Raw genomic sequence first — 16,390 nt, forward strand, 5'->3', positions numbered from 1 at the left:
GCCAAGTGTAAGCTCCCCACAAAAATGAAAGTCAATTCAATAAAAAGTGAAATCTCAGTGACAATGAAAACGCAAATAGACCGAAATGTCGATCTTAGGCCCTGTTCACTAATTAAACTGAAATTCCTACCTCAGTAAAACTGCATGTCTAAATTCTGCTCTTATTCTTCGCCATAGCTTGGAGGAAATGCCTCGCAAATATTCTTTGAATTTAAGTGAATTTTTTCTTTAAGGAAATGCATGGGAAATGTTCTTTAAATTCAAATGATGGTTTTCTTAAAAAATTGCTTTGAAAACAAAATTATTATTGGGGCAATTCTTGAACAAATTAATTACACTTAAGATGCATTACATTATCGGATGAGCGCAATGCTGCTTCATTACCTTATTTAAAAAATATACCTCGTCCTGAATCTTGACCAGAGTCCCATGTCGACGCCCGCCGACTCCTCACACACAACTGCGACTGTCTCTCGCGCGCTACTACCACAGACTATGTCATCTCGTATGCGCTACTACTCTCGAACTGAACACTCGCGCGGTCAAGCGCAGGCTAGCAAAAATAACTCTCTGGTCAGAGATTGTCATGGGTCGCCATCGCTGGTAATGAATACCCTGCATACATACGTGTTTCAACGCGTGCAGCTGGAATGGTATGAGAGCCCTGATACGTCAAGATACGACTCTGGCAGGTGGCACGTACGTAAACATGCTGTCTGATCACCTGCATCCATTCACGTCCACTGTGCATTCCGAGGGACTTGGACAATGCAGACAGGACAGTGCGATATTTCACATGTCTATAATTGCTACAGGGTGGCTCCAGAAACACTCTTCTGATTTTCAGTACTTCCACTGACCACCAAACTTCCCAGACATAAACATTATTGAGCGCATCTGGGATGCTTTGCTACGTGCTGTTCAGAAGAGATCTCCAACCCCTCATACTCTTACGGATTTATGGACAGCTCTGAGGGATTCACGGTGTCAGTTCCCTCCAGCACTACTTCAGACATTAGTCGAGTCCATCTCAGGTCGTGCTGCGGCACTTCTTCGTGCTTGCGGGGCCCTACACGATATTAGGCAGGTGTACCAGTTTCTTTGGCTTTTCAGTATACTTATCAGGTTGTGACAGACGGTTCGTCACAGACAGGTCATGTTCTTTATAAATGTCTGAAGCATTCTGGCATCTGTTATACATGTGTCTGCTAAAATAAGAGCCAATTTTTGGATTTATATCTGTAGTTATCAATAACTTTTTCCCATAATTGTAGGTATTCGGTTCCCTGATTTTTTAAACATGTTCATTGGGTAACTTCGTTCTCTATTCGACTGTTCAGCAAAAATACTACAGTCGATTTAAAACTAACTATCAGATGAGCTACACCCTTTAGGCTTTCAACAAAGCTCAGAACTGGATGGCAAGATTAAGTCTCGTTCGTATGTGGTGGTGGAGAATATTTAGTATATATGCCTGTATGTTTGTTACGTACAAATTTTGGAACTGATTTCAGACTATATTCCTTGTGAGTTACATACTTGTAAGTTTCTGCGTAGCTCAGAAGTGGATAATGCAGCTTATCTCACATTCTTGAGTGGCGTGTGGTGGAATGTACTTTGTGTATCATAGCAGTTTGTCCGTTTTCCCGCTCTAGACGCGACTGTTTCGTGGTGGGACCGATAATATGAATGTGTAGTGACTGTTCTTTCTGCCCGAAAGAACAGACACCACGCAGAACGGCAGTTGTGATACAGATTACGTAACAGAAGGTGGAACAGAGGGGAGGGGGAAAAAGAAAAGGAAATGATATAATGATATCAGCTACATCGGGGCATTTCAGCGTTATCAGGGGCGACGAGTGAGAAATTTCTATCTGACTGGGACTCGAGCCTGGGATCTCTTGCTTCTAGGCAGTTGGCTTAACCACTGCACCACCCGAACACGGAGTTTAACGCAAATGTTCTGACTATCTTTGTATGCTCCCCATCTGACCAGCACTCCTACCTAGCGCCAAGGTTGTGGATTAATTAGCCAGCGAGACGATCAGTTATATGAATGCATGTTGTCCGTTAAATCTGACATGTCGAAAAGAACCGACACCAAGCCGAATCCGTAGATGTGGTACTTATTATGTAATTAAAGGTGAAAGGCAGGAGAAAGGAAAACAAAGGGCAAGATCTTTCGATATCGGCTGCATCGGGACATTTATCCGGAATCAATAGAGATGAGTGAATATATACTAGATCTATACTCGAACCCAGGACCTCCTGCTTACAAGGAAGTCGTGTTAACCAGTGCGCCACCCAGACGCAGTGTTTGCTGCGAATGTGCTGACTGTCTTGGTATGCTCCCCAGCTGACCGACACTCCCAATGTTCGAAGGAACAGACACCACACGGAATTCTCAAGTGTGATGCACATTGTATAAGTGAAGATGCAGTGGAGGAGAATGGACAGTAAAGGGAAGGAACTTATGACATCAGCGGCATATGGAATTTTATACAGAGTGTGTGGACGATAGAAATGTTTGCAAGACTGGGACTCAAACCTGGGACCTCCTTCTGACTAGGCAGTTCCGTCTATCTCAGTACGTTCCTAGGCTGTCCTACACTTCCACCAATGGCCATCTAACGCAACTGCCTAATAAGCAGGAGATTCCAGGTTCGAGTCAGAGTGCAGCACACATTGTCACTCTTCGCCGTTGATTCCACACAGAAGTCCCATTGGAGCTGATGTCATTAATTCCTTCGCTTCTCTCCCCTTTCCTTTCTCTCCGTCCTTACCCACCTTCCCCCCCCCCCCCTCACTCTCTTCGACTGTGCAGTAAGAATCATTGTTGGTAAACCACCGTGTGAGCTCTGCCCTCCACACATTTTTACCTTCGCTGCCACTCCATGAGATATAAATAGAAGAAACCATTATGTAGGTTGACTCAGATTAGGGGAAGTAAATAATCAGAAATTCACCAAATGTTTCTGTTGCAACCTTATCAAAAAGATTTAAGTCAAGTGAAAAATTTCACACACACAAAACTAAAAAAAAAAACATCAAATAACTTAACAAATAAAATACTTTTCAATACAACACATTTTAAAACGGACCAAAAACTATAAAATAATTTCAAAAAATGGCTCTCAGAACTATGGGTCTTAACATCTGAGGTCATGAGTCCCATAGACTTACAACTACTGAAACCTAACTAACCTAAGGACATCACATACATGCATGCCCGAGGCTGGATTCGAACCTGCGACCGTAGCAGCAGCGCGGTTCCAGACTGACGTGCCTAGAACCCTTCGGCCTCAACGGCAGAAAAAATAGCTTCTCATAGCCACATACAGATTTCTAGCACAATCAATTCTCTTAAACATTTGTGATTTGAACTTTTAATGACTAGGTCAATATCAATCTGATTACGCAAATCGCGGGGCTCATGCATTATTTAATAGTACGGGATGCAAAGAGAAGATGTCGTTGAGGAAAATCCCACAACATTCGTGTCAGAGTTTGTTGAAATATTCAAAATTCAGTACTCAATTGGAAGCGCCTCAAGGTTTTCGTTTTAAATTATGTCATACCTTTTAAAAATTCACAAGGACAAATTTTCAGGACTCTCTGCATGGGGCTAGAAGAAATTATTTTTATCCCTTTTAGTTAATTTTAAAGATGAGTTATACTAAAAACAGTTTTGTTTAAATAATTATTCCACTGCTCGGATATATGTGATCAGAATGTTAAGCTCATAGATTTGTGATAATCGATTCACTATTTTGGTACCGAAATGCTGTAGAAGCTGAATGCTTGCTGTACGTTTCCGACTTTTTGTTGATCGTTACACCTTTATTTGTAAGTAACGTAACGTCTCTTGGCCAAACAAATATTATATGTGGTGAAAAAGGAGAAAACAGTAATTGAACTGGATGATTGTAATTGCGTGGACAATGATTGTCTGAACTTTATGTAATAAAGAGAAACCATTATGTGTCACGTTTTATACTGGTATAGAATTATGTACCGCTTTTCTTAAAGCTAATATCTGTGTCGGCGAGTACTGAAACCGCCACAGACGATACTTATTAAATATAAAAAAAGATGAGAATATATCACAACGAGTATAAATAGTAGTGACCGAGCATTAATTTCTCTGTCGTCTTCTTGGAGTTACGTGAGTAGGAAGAGCCTGTGACGTTATATTGTACGCTTGCGTAGCGTTCTTTTGTCAATATTGAGAGAAGGACGTCATTAGACATTGATTTGTAAAGGTGTGTAATAATTTAATCTGTCGAAATGTTTTGAATAGAGTTACTTAGTGAAAACTTGCATTATGATTTGTAATAAGTTTGCCTGGTATTTTATCCCATCCTTTTAAGACGTTTTCAGCTATTTAAACATTATTCGTGGTGCAGAGCTGCGCTGCGAACGAACGAGCCGCTGCCGCGGCGCATTCAAACTCCATAATATGAAACTAATGATACCGCAAAGAAGCGGATAGGTAATAGTGAACTAAAATTATTTCTTTCAGCTTTCGAAATTGCTGGGCAGAGCAGCAGATTTTATGATGTGTTTGGCAGGTGGACGCGGGCTGCGGATGATACATTATTAACAGTGCAAAAAGATAATTTATCTTCATAACATAAAAGAAATGTTGCTGTGCGTAGTTCTGGTCTGGCAAACATTATAGTAAAAACATCTTTTTATCTGATAATAGTCTCATGTTCTCGTGTTAGTCGTGGTATTTACTGGTGTTTTACTGTTAACAAAAACCCACTGCAAAATTTTGATGTTGAACAAACATTGCGTACTGTAACATCAGTATTGATAACTAAATAATTTTCAGTAACCTTTTCAATAACTACACTCCTGGAAATTGAAATAAGAACACCGTGAATTCATTGTCCCAGGAAGGGGAAACTTTATTGACACATTCCTGGGGTCAGATACATCACATGATCACACTGACAGAACCACAGGCACATAGACACAGGCAACAGAGCATGCACAATGTCGGCACTAGTACAGTGTATATCCACCTTTCGCAGCAATGCAGGCTGCTATTCTCCCATGGAGACGATCGTAGAGATGCTGGATGTAGTCCTGTGGAACGGCTTGCCATGCCATTTCCACCTGGCGCCTCAGTTGGACCAGCGTTCGTGCTGGACGTGCAGACCGCGTGAGACGACGCTTCATCCAGTCCCAAACATGCTCAATGGGGGACAGATCCGGAGATCTTGCTGGCCAGGGTAGTTGACTTACACCTTCTAGAGCACGTTGGGTGGCACGGGATACATGCGGACGTGCATTGTCCTGTTGGAACAGCAAGTTCCCTTGCCGGTCTAGGAATGGTAGAACGATGGGTTCGATGACGGTTTGGATGTACCTTGCACTATTCAGTGTCCCCTCGACGATCACCAGTGGTGTACGGCCAGTGTAGGAGATCGCTCCCCACACCATGATGCCGGGTGTTGGCCCTGTGTGCCTCGGTCGTATGCAGTCCTGATTGTGGCGCTCACCTGCACGGCGCCAAACACGCATACGACCATCATTGGCACCAAGGCAGAAGCGACTCTCATCGCTGAAGACGACACGTCTCCATTCGTCCCTCCATTCACGCCTGTCGCGACACCACTGGAGGCGGGCTGCACGATGTTGGGGCGTGAGCGGAAGACGGCCTAACGGTGTGCGGGACCGTAGCCCAGCTTCATGGAGACGGTTGCGAATGCTCCTCGCCGATACCCCGGGAGCAACAGTGTCCCTAATTTGCTGGGAAGTGGCGGTGCGGTCCCCTACGGCACTGCGTAGGATCCTACGGTCTTGGCGTGCATCCGTGCGTCGCTGCGGTCCGGTCCCAGGTCGACGGGCACGTGCACCTTCCGCCGACCACTGGCGACAACATCGATGTACTGTGGAGACCTCACGCCCCACGTGTTGAGCAATTCGGCGGTACGTCCACCCGGCCTCCCGCATGCCCACTATACGCCCTCGCTCAAAGTCCGTCAACTGCACATACGGTTCACGTCCACGCTGTCGCGGCATGCTACCAGTGTTAAAGACTGCGATGGAGCTCCGTATGCCACGGCAAACTGGCTGACACTGACGGCGGCGGTGCACAAATGCTGCGCAGCTAGCGCCATTCGACGGCCAACACCGCGGTTCCTGGTGTGTCCGCTGTGCCGTGCGTGTGATCATTGCTTGTACAGCCCTCTCGCAGTGTCCGGAGCAAGTATGGTGGGTCTGACACACCGGTGTCAATGTGTTCTTTTTTCCATTTCCAGGAGTGTATAAAGAAAGGAAGATATGCTGAACTTTAAAGCGCGTTACAGTAACGAAACAACGTTCCTTTAATAGAAAGCCAGATCCAGAATAATAAGAACATAATATATTATATTTTGTTGAAAATGATGATACAAAGAAGGTCACAGCACAGCATCCCTAAAAAGTATTTCAGAGCTCTTTTCGTAGCAACATATTTTATCGCATATAGTAGTTGTTTCGCGAGCAATAACAAATTCAGAGAGAGCCAGCGAAAGTAAGTACAATAACTGCTTTCGCATTTGCTGATCCAAGGAGGTAGCTTCAATGTATGTGTGTGGAGGGGGGGGGAGGGGGGGAGGGGGGCGCAGGGGGCGGCGTGGGATACGTTAGTTTCTCATTTCTTTGTACAAAAAATCAGCTCCCAATTCTTCTGCCCCTTTTCCAAGTTCAGCCACTACAAAGAAACGACTCATTGAATTAATCTGTAGAACTGTTAAGACCATTGTGGGAAACGTTTTCTAATGCAGCACTGCGGGGTGTGAGGGGGAATGGGAGTCGGGGATCGAAATCAATTCGCCTATGAAATTGTGCGAGATCTCTTTTCACGTGGTGTAGATCCATGGGTTTCAGTCTTTATGTGTAGACTTAACATAACAGGTCACTTAATTTCTTACAATCTGTGGGCAAAGCATTTGTCCTCAGTAACATGCTGAGGTGACAAACGTCATGGAATCGGGATATGTACATATGCAAACGGAGATAGTATCGCGTACACAAGGTACAAAAGGACTGTGTATTGGTGGAACTGTCACTTGCACTCTTGTGATTCATGCGAAAAGGTTTACAACGAGATTATGGCCACACGATGGGAGTTAACAGACTTTGAACGTAGAGTGGCAGTCGGAGCTAGACGCACAAGACATTCAGTTTCAGAAATGGTTAGGGAATTCAATATTCTTAGATTCACAGTGTCAAGAGTATGCCAAGAATACTTTCAGGCGTGACCTCTCATTATGGAGAACGCAGTGGCAGACGGCTTTCACATAACGATCGAAAACAGCGGCGTTTACACAAAGCTGTCAGTGGTGACAGACAAGCAACAGTTCGTGAAATAACCACTGAAATGAAAGAGGAACGTCCGACGAACGTATCAGCCATGTCGGCTGTAACCTAGACGACTAGGAAACCATGGCCTGGTCAAACGTGTCGCAATTACAGTTTATAAGAGCTGATGGTAGGGTTCACCTCTTGCGGAGACCCCATGAAGGCATGGACCCAAATTATCAACAAGGCACTGTACAAGTTGCTAACGACTGTGTTTAAATGGAACGGACTTGGTCCTTTGGTCCAAATGAACCGATTCTTGGCTGGAAATAGTTTGGCTGCTTGGAGAGTTACGTTCCCAAACAACTTGTCATGTCACCATGCCACGGTTGAAGAACATTCCGGACAATTCAAGAAAATGATATGTCCATCCAGACCACCCGACATGAATCCCATCGAACATTTATGGGACATAATCAAGAGGCCATTTCGTGAACGAAACTCTGGTCCGGTAACACTTTCGCAATTATGGGCGGCTGTAGAGGCATCAGGTGACTTCCAGTGACTTGTTAAGTCCATGCCGCGTCGAGGTACTACACTAAGCCGCGCAAAAGGAGGTCCGACACAATATTAGGAGGTATTCCATGACTTTTTGTCACCTCACTGTAATCTATACTGTCCAGCAATATTAACGTCACAATCTGTAGGAAGACTGAGTAACGAAATTTTGCAGTGCGGACCACTGCGAGACGTGCAGAGAGAGTGAATGAGTTTTGGAAGGCACCAACAGAGATCTAGATCCATGCCGTGGCCAACTGGTCTTTGTTTCTCGGATGAGGCTGCATAGCGCGTGGAAAAAGGGAAGAGGGGGGGGGGGGGGGGGGGCGGGGAATACGACTTTGGCGCGAATTGTGCTCTCCGCAACACATCGCTTGGTGGCTAGCGGAGTATATATGTAGATGTAGATGTGGATTAATTTTTCTCCATGTCTTAACTGGTAAGAGTGGGCTGGTGAAATGAAAGCCAAATATGTATTTACGTATGAGTAATATAAAAATTTGTACTAATGAACAAATAAAAGGGCCTGAAAATATTTAAAAAATACAATTTAAACATCAGAGTTTCAAATTTTGTTCAAATTTCAATGCTATCGTGGGCATTTGATAGATTGAAGCAGGTCCCAGCCTAGCATCCGGTCTTCAGGATCAGTTGCGGCACCTCCACCAGCTTCTTCGTCCTGCAGCAAGTCTTCGAGCTCAATTTCTGAGGCATTCTCCAAAAATAGGCCTCAAAAATGTTTGCGTGTCAAGGAAAAGTCCAGTCCAGATTTGCAACATCCATATAATGCTGTGTATCCTGTTTTGTATGAGCAGGAAACCATTTTGAGTGGCGCGTGTGGTATCGCATCTTTGTTCATGGTCACGGGATGAAAACCTGATAAGTTTCTCTTCCAGCCTCGTTGGCATGGAACAGTTTCCATCCGCAACCAAAATTGTAGTTGGTGGTAGGATCGCAATGTGTGCCATCTTTCTGCGTCCGATGCTGTAGGAGATTGCGTTTGAGTCTGAAAGATTTTCTCGAGACAGATTTTACCAAAAGCGCAGTTTGAATTCCCATACAATGCTATTACTAGTCGTTCGCCTGCCTATACTGTTACTTCTTCAGAGACTGAGGCCTTAGCAAATTCAGGTGCTTGACGTTTGGTTGTTGTTACATAAGGTTTAATAACTTCCGCTTCCTTGGCCAAAAGAAGGATGCTGTATCACATCATGTGAAGGCATGACTGAAAAGGGCAAATGCAGGATCGAAATTGAAAGAACTGCTGAAGTACCACACTCCTGCCGATTTTCCCCTTCCAGATTTATGGAAGTACAAGTTATTGCAGTTGTTTCCTCCAACTGTTAGTAGAACAGGCACGTCAGTGTAGTCGCTCACGATTGCCACACCGTCACGCTCAGCGACTTGGGAAGTAACTGTTTCCCCAAGTTATGAATTATCATCTTCTTCTGCCTGTAGCATTTGAATACATCCATCTTAAAGTTCCTCGTAAGCATCATAATCAAGCGGTTCTTGTTGTTCTCGTTTGCGAGAAAGTTCCCCTTGCGACAGCAGTATTTGTATATTCATAGAAAATTATATGTGGTGAAGAACTCGGTGCCTTTAAACGACGAGATCTTTCACAAGACTTTTTTTCCTTTTTGAGAAGCATTACTTGGGTAGCCATCGAATATAACTGTGATTTCGGGTTCGTAGTGCTTTCTCAAATAGATTTCATACTTTATAAAGATGGCATTAGACTTTTCTTTGCTATGCCAAACAACTTTATGGAGCAGCTGACCACCAACCACGACAGAGCTTTTTGTTTTGGGTACTTCATTCTGTTGCAGAGGTGTGAATGCATCATAGAGAGATAATTTTGTAGCCTTATTGAGACCGTCTTCTGTGAACAACGACATGGGGTATGGAGAAAGCTCATATGAAAAACAGAATTAAAATCTTTATCAGATTGCTTGATAACGCACAGTCTGTTAAACAATTTTAATGGGTTTATTGTAGGAATCCTCTTCTTCCCCGTCTTGAGAGCCGTATTACAGGATGCCGGTGTTTAAACCTTGAGGCTGCGTTGAAATCAGAAGTTCACTCCCTTAACTAGCAGCATGAAAGTATGGTAGCATTGCCTCAGTAGTGTTTGAACGCAGATTCCAACTTCCAGTACGCTCAGCCTCAATTAACTGTTTCGTGAGCGTACCGTAATTTAGCTGTTTCTCATTTTGCTTCACTGTAGCAAATCATTTTTTCAAACTTGGTTATTCCATTTATGTAATCTTCTCTTTTTCGTGACATTTAAATACTGATGTTCTGTTATAGAGAAGCAACAATTCTTCAATTATTTTCACTCGATCTTCTTTGAACTCAGTCTCCTGAAATACGTTATAAGACGCTACCACGTGAACCAGTGTATGAGCTCTCAGTGCGCAAGTGTCCGCATGCCCACTCAAATCCTTATGAAAACTGTTTTCGGTAAATATTGTGGACAGTAAGTCTCTTAGGTCACTTCCTGCCATTATTATACCGATGTACCCCAAGAAGGACGTTAGATGGTGAAACCCACCTAATCGCATAATGACACCTTGTAAATCACTGCCTTCGCTTGGTACAGTATCCACTGCCTTCAGATAAAGTAGGTAATCGAAAGTGACACTAGTTTTGACCATGTCTTATGCATTTTTTCAGCGCTGTTAGAAGGGAAGTATATACTGTGCCGTACAAAGTATGAGGATAATTTAAGAATGGGACTCACGCTATTTTTGAACTAACCGACAATAGATGATTTGTGGCTTCTTCCTTGAATCCATACCAATCTGACACGTCAGTTAATTTCTTTCACTTTCCACAAAGCCACAGAATCTCATATCCAGAGAGCGATGCCTCAGGGTGGTCGAAATTGAGAGCCTTTATAATAATATTGTTTAAGCCAACATCATTTGCTTTTTTTTAGGTGATCAACTGACGTACATCAACTGTAGACAAAAATTCAGAGGTTAAATGTCTTCTTCCAGGTTCAATGTTCTTGTTGGTTTCCGTAGCCGTGTAACGATTGACTGTCATGACTCCTCCCACGAATGGAAAGTATTCAGTCAGTCAGTGGTGCAGAAGTTAAAACTGGCCTTATCAAAGATGTACGGGATGAATGATCCACAGTTTATATTTCGAAGCTCAGGTTGTACGATCGAAGACTTCTCAAACAGGGAAGCTTCCATAAATGGAGCTGCGAATGCATTCCCACTAAGAGCGTCGACAATAAGTATTGATCCGAAGCTTTTGCGCAAGGCTGTACTGAGTCCAGTCAATAGTGAATGTAGATATAACCGTGACCTTACAGCAGAAATCACTGCATGTGACAAAGCAACACTTTTCCCCATTTACCTAGAGTTCCTAAAAACAATGGTTCAAATGGCTCTGAGTATTATGGGACTTAACTTATGTGGCTATCAGTCCCCTAGAACTTAGAACTACTTAAACCTAACAAACCTAAGGACATCACACACATCCATGCCCGAGGCAGGATTCGAACCTGCGACCGTAGCAGTCGCGCGATTCCAAACTGTAGCGCCTAGAACCGCTCGGCCACCCCGACCGGCTCGAGTTCCTATTTTGGTTTCCAAAAGCAACAACTCAAAAAATTGGGACAATGATTCAGGGATCACTGATTTGACATCTAACAAGAAGTTATCAAAAAAATGGCTGTGAGCACTATGGAACTTAACTTCTGAGGTCATCAGTCCCCTAGAACTTAGAACTACTTAAACCTAACTAATCTAAGAACATCACATACATCCATGCCCGAGACAGGATTCGAAACTGCGACCGTAGCGGTCTCGCGGCTCCAGACTGTAGCGCCTAGAGCCGCTCGGCCACCCCGGCTGGCTAGAGTTCCTATTTTAGCTTTCAAAAGCAACAACTCAAAAAAATGGGACAACGATTCAGGGAACACTGATTGGACATCTAACAAGAAGTTATTAGTTTCGTGTATTGCGATGTATTATACACCTGTCTACGGATGTCATCACGAAGTACATCAGCAGCAATGCGTACAGTTCTCTGACGCTCTTCTCGTGGATGTGATAGCTTGCTGTGATAAAAACAGTATCTTATCCCCATTACTTTCGATACACACTACTGTGTTTTTTATGTCTGTCAATAATAACTATTCATTTATCATACTTCTGGAAAAGGCAGTTATTATGGTCCTTACATCTACCGCCCAGCCATTCGTGATTTGGTTCTTTAACTCCTGCATCGTAAACTGGCACTCTTCTGATTGTTCGAGGTAGGAAGCAGTCATTTCCATAGCTTCAATGGTCTGTGTGGATCCCCGACTTTGTTTTCCTCCGCTCCTGTTTGGTCGGTAAAAAGCCACCTGACAAAACCTGTGATATTGAGCGTTTTCATCATGAATATGTTCATTAATTCACGAGCCCAGTGACCAATTTGCGTTTCACCTACCACAATAACAATCTCTCTTAAGTCACGTTTCATCACTTCATGAAAAAGATAAAGCTTTGCACAGGGAAGCCTACTAAGTTGCTCCTAGTTAGGACAATTTTCTCACCACTATGAAAGCAATGTTCACTGAAATCAGATACCTTCTTGTATGATCGATGATTCGACGTTGACAATGCAGGGCCTATTGTCAATGACGATCTAATCAGTTTTGGCATATTCTATTTCTTCTGACAAGCACTGTGCACTTCAACCTAAGCGAGATCAATTGATAAAGATGCGCTGCGATTTTCCAATCCTTGCTGGATTGTGGTAGTGTTTCCATTCTTTCGTGTTTCATTTTAAGCACATCACCACCTGCCCAATTGCCGTCGCATACAAAACAAATCGCCGTACGATTCGGAGCACTCCTTTTAAATTCATGTCAGCACAGCGAAAGTAAACTTAAACGAGCAAACTAGAATGTTGTAAGAGACAGGGAGTTTTGAACGCCTCCATCGCACAACACATGAAGTCTGATTGTGGCTAACAGAAGAACAAAGGAACGGAAAGAATGGCAGCCTCGTCTGTTTTACGAGATGGCAATCTACACCGAAAGTTGGGACAAATTTATGCCTTCCTATGCGAAATTTCATTTCAGTGAATACCTTTGGCTTACAAAATTAATGAAACCGGAATTAATTTGGCTTTCAAGTGTATTAATAGTGCCTTATATTGGAAAACTATACGCTTTTTTAGCATGAAATTTCATCCTCAACAACACTGATAGCTCGACATTTATCACTGAGTTACAGGCGCAGGAACCCACTTTTTAGCCAAGTTGGTAGAAATGACCGAACTTTTTACAACTAATTGCGGCCAAAGTGCTGTACCGATTCGCCGCAAAATTTAATGCTTTTTCATTCTTGTAATGGAAACGTTTTCAGAAGGATGCATAGTTTCCTAACAGGTGAAAATCTGAAGAAAATGAAAAAAAAATCGTGTTTCATTTCCTTTTCTTTTTTTATCACAAAAGGTTGTCCCGAGGTTTCTGAAGATCGAAAACTTGGAGTCTACTTACTTTCCACTACATCTACATCTACATCTACATACATACATTCTCCGCAATCCACCATATGGAGCGTGGTGGAGGGAACCTCGTACCACAACTAGAATCATCTCTCCCTGTTCCAGTCCCAAACAGAACGAGGGAAAAATGACTGCCTATATGCCTCTGTACGAGCTCTAATCTCTCTTATTTTTGTGGTTTTTCCGCGAAATATAAGTTAGCGGCAGTAGAATTGTACTGCAGTCAGCCTCAAATGCTGGTTCTTTAAATTTCCTCAGTAGCGATTCACGAAAAGAACGCCTCTTTTCCTCCAGAGACTGCCACCCGAGTTCGTGAAGCATTTCCGTAACACTCGCGTGGTGATCAAACCTAACAGTAACAAATCTAGCAGCCCGCCTCTGAATTGCTTCTATGTCCTCCCTCAGTCCAAACGCTCGAGCAGTACTCAAGAATAGGTCGTATTAGCGTTTTATAAGCGGTCTCCTTTACAGATGAACCACATCTTCCCAAAATTCTACCAATGAACCGAAGACGACTATCCGCCTTCCCCACAACTGCCATTACATGTTTGTCCCACTTCATATCGCTCTGCAATGTTACGCCCAAATATTTAATCGACGTGACTGTGTCAAGCGCTACACTACTACTGAAGTTTTCAAACATTACGGGAATCTTTTTCCTATTCATCTGCATTAATTTACATTTATCTATATTTAGTGTTAGCTGCCATTCTTTTCACCAATCACAAATCCTGTCCAAGTCATCTTGCATCCTCCTACAGTCACTCAACGGCGACAACTTCCCGTACACCACAGCACCATCAGCAAACAGCCGCACATTGCTATCCACCCTATCCAAAAGATCATTTATGTAGATAGAAAACAACAGCGGACCTACCCCACTTCCCTGGGGCACTCCAGATGATACCCTCACCTCCGATGAACACTCACCATCGAGGACAACGTACTGGGTTCTATTACTTAAGAATTGGAGCCACTCACATATTTGGGAACCAATCCCATATGCTCGTACCTTAGTTAGGAGTCTGCAGTGGGGCACCGAGTCAAACGCTTTCCGGAAGTCAAGGAATATGGCATCCGTCTGATACCCTTCATCCATGGTTCGCAAGATATCATGTAAAAAAAGGGCGAGTTGCGCTGCGCAGGAGCGATGCTTTCTAAAGCTGTGATGATGCATGGACAGCAAGAACTCTTACCTCATTTTTCACAAGGAACTGGCCTTTTTTATGACACCGTTACTGCACTACATCATTACCAGTCATAAGCTGAAATATGGCTGTTTAGGGAACACTCTAATACAAGCGTACCAATGTCTCGAAATAAGCATCTGGTTCCAGAATGAGATTTCCACTCTGCAGCGGAGTGTGCGCTGATATGAAACTTCCTGGCAGATTAAAACTGTGTGCCGGACCGGGACTCGAACTCGGGACCTTTGCCTTTCGCGGGCAGGTCCTCCACCAACTGAGCTACCCAATCACGACTCACGCCCCGTCCTCACAGCTTTACTTCTGCCAGTATCTCGTCTCCTATCTTCCAAACTTCCAAGCTCTCCAGCGAACCTTGCAGAACTAGCACTCCTGAAAGAAATGATATTGCGGAGACATGGCTTAGCCACAGCCTGAGGGATGTTTCCAGAATGAGATTTTCACTCTGTAGCGGAGTGTGTGCTGGTATGAAACTTCCTGGCAGATTAAAACTGTGTGTCGGACCGAGACTAGAGCACATGTTCGAGAATAGGCAAATGTCCCGACTTAGAGTCTCGGTCCGACACAGGCTGTGGCGAAGCCATGTCTCCGCAATATCCTTTCTTTCAGGAGTGCTAGTTCTGCAAGGTTCTCAGGCGAGCTTCCGTAAAGTTTGGAAGGTAGGAAACGAGATACTGGCAGAAGTAAAGCTGTGAGGACGGGGCGTGAGTCGTGCTTGGGTAGCTCAGTTGGTAGAGCACCTGCCCGCGAAAGGCAAAGGTCCCGAGTTCGAGTTTCGGTCCGGCACACAGTTTTAATCTGCCAAGAAGCTTCAAGCATCTGGTTGACTGACGTTTGCCGACTTAACACCGGTACGCACGGTGCGGTCCAGGTACCGTCATGAAAATGATAATACCGGTACCTGGGTCCATAAACTGCAGTGGCACATCCTGAGTGTAATTAATTTTTTGCACATTGCTCTCAGTGGTTTCCTGTTGTTCGGCAGAGCATTTTCCAGAGAGCCCTCTCCAGTGTAAACGATTAGCCAGACCAGCGGCGGACGCAGCGGAGGAGAAGGCAGTGAGCAGCCTGGCTGCCGGCCGCCTTATTAGTCTGCGGCCCTTTCATCCGCACGCGCGCTCCTTTAAAATGTGTCGCCGGTGACCCGTGTCCAGTCTGTGACAGACGACCCGCGCAGGCCAAAGGGCGGAACGGGCCTTGCCCTGTCCTGCCCTGCCGTCCAAAGGGCTCGTCGGTCAATGGGCTGGCTGCCAGGGCGGCGGACAATTTTACCCGCGGCGACCACCGCACGTAATTGCGACCTCCCCCCACCCTTCACCCCATCCCCCTGCACCCCATCCTATAGAGCGATTTTCGTTCTTTTTTCGCACGGTGCCTCGAATATTCTGCTCCCTATTTCTGACATCGTCCGCCGGCTGTAACTCACCGTTTGCTTCCTGAAGGGAGGGAACGCATTTTCTGAGGCTTTTGGACGCTTCAGTGAAATACTTGCTGCCGTGACAGCTTTATAAAATTTTTGTTCGGAAAATAGAGCACATCATTTTAAGCTAAAATGTTAATAACTGCTCTTCAGCTGTGATCAAAGCCTGCAAACTTTACTAAAATACTTTTTCCTGGTGTCAAAATAATAGCGCTGAAATACTACTTATATTTGTTGCTTTATGTAATGAAAAATCCACATAAAGAGACAACTAGAATTAAAGTATTTTCGTTTCAAAGGTACTGCAACAGCATGTGGTATACGCTTATTATAAAATTCCAGCTTTATACTCGATTTTCATTTCCTTTTTAAAATTTATCATATGGAGCAAAGTTCA

Source organism: Schistocerca piceifrons, chromosome 6, assembly GCF_021461385.2.
Source record: "Schistocerca piceifrons isolate TAMUIC-IGC-003096 chromosome 6, iqSchPice1.1, whole genome shotgun sequence".
Taxonomy (NCBI): domain Eukaryota; kingdom Metazoa; phylum Arthropoda; class Insecta; order Orthoptera; family Acrididae; genus Schistocerca; species Schistocerca piceifrons.